This window comes from Schistocerca serialis, chromosome 2 (assembly GCF_023864345.2).
Source record: "Schistocerca serialis cubense isolate TAMUIC-IGC-003099 chromosome 2, iqSchSeri2.2, whole genome shotgun sequence".
Lineage (NCBI taxonomy): Eukaryota > Metazoa > Arthropoda > Insecta > Orthoptera > Acrididae > Schistocerca > Schistocerca serialis.
The window spans coordinates 617713871-617714747 of record NC_064639.1 but is presented as its reverse complement, the minus strand read 5'-3'; the positions used below and the strand labels follow the sequence as shown (position 1 = coordinate 617714747).

At 43.3% G+C, this 877-nt stretch overlaps 1 pseudogene; it reads right to left on the bottom strand.

Annotated features, from left to right (window-relative positions):
• Positions 1 to 454: 454 nt before the first annotated feature.
• On the bottom strand, positions 455 to 572 carry LOC126459384 (5S ribosomal RNA; annotated as a pseudogene).
• Between the last annotated feature and the right edge of the window lie 305 nt (positions 573 to 877).

The following is an 877-nucleotide window of genomic DNA, read 5'->3' as shown; positions in this document are numbered from 1 at the left end:
GTAGATCCTAGTTTTTATAGTCATGAGCTCATGCAAAACACTCCAAGAAATATATGAAATGTTGTCTGACAGCTAAGATATTGTGAAATGTTGTCCTTCATGGACTGTTTGTCAGTTTTGTGTTCCAGTTCATTGTTGACTATAGATAAATGACCACATGTGTCCCATAATTAACATTCATCCTATTTGATACTAAAAACTATGTTACATAATGGAATTGGCAGAATTTTCAGTTATAACATTCATTTTGCAACACTAAAAAAGACAAGACTAAACTCCTCCCAAACAGGCCTTGAAGGCCCAACAGTACCGACCGGCCGCTGTGTCATCCTCAGCCCATAGGCGCCACTGGATGCGGATACGGAGGGGCATGTGGTCAGCACACCGCTCTCCCGGCCATATGTCAGTTTCCGAGACCGGAGCCGCTACGTCTCAATCAAGTAGCTCCTCAGTTTGCCAACAGCGCTAGGCAGACCGGATGGTCACCCATCCAAGTGCTAGCCCAGCCCGACAGTGCTTAACTTCGGTGATCTGACGGGAACCGGTGTTACCACTGCGGCAAGGCCATTGGCTTTTGCAACACCACTGTAGGTAAATGAGAAGCAATGTGGTGGGTTACTTGCTATCAGAGCTCTAAGCACACTGACCTACTGCATGAGCCAGTCTGTTCCATCATTCCCCTTACTTTTTATGCTCCATGAAAATGATGGGGAATTTCCAGAAAATCCTTGTACATATAACTCAACTTTCTATTGGTACATCCCTAATGGATATTGTTGGGCATGACATTATTACTGTTGATTACTACCATCATGTGACAGAACTTGACTGGTGTTACATTTAGTTATAGCACATTAACTTCTTATTAATTATGCTA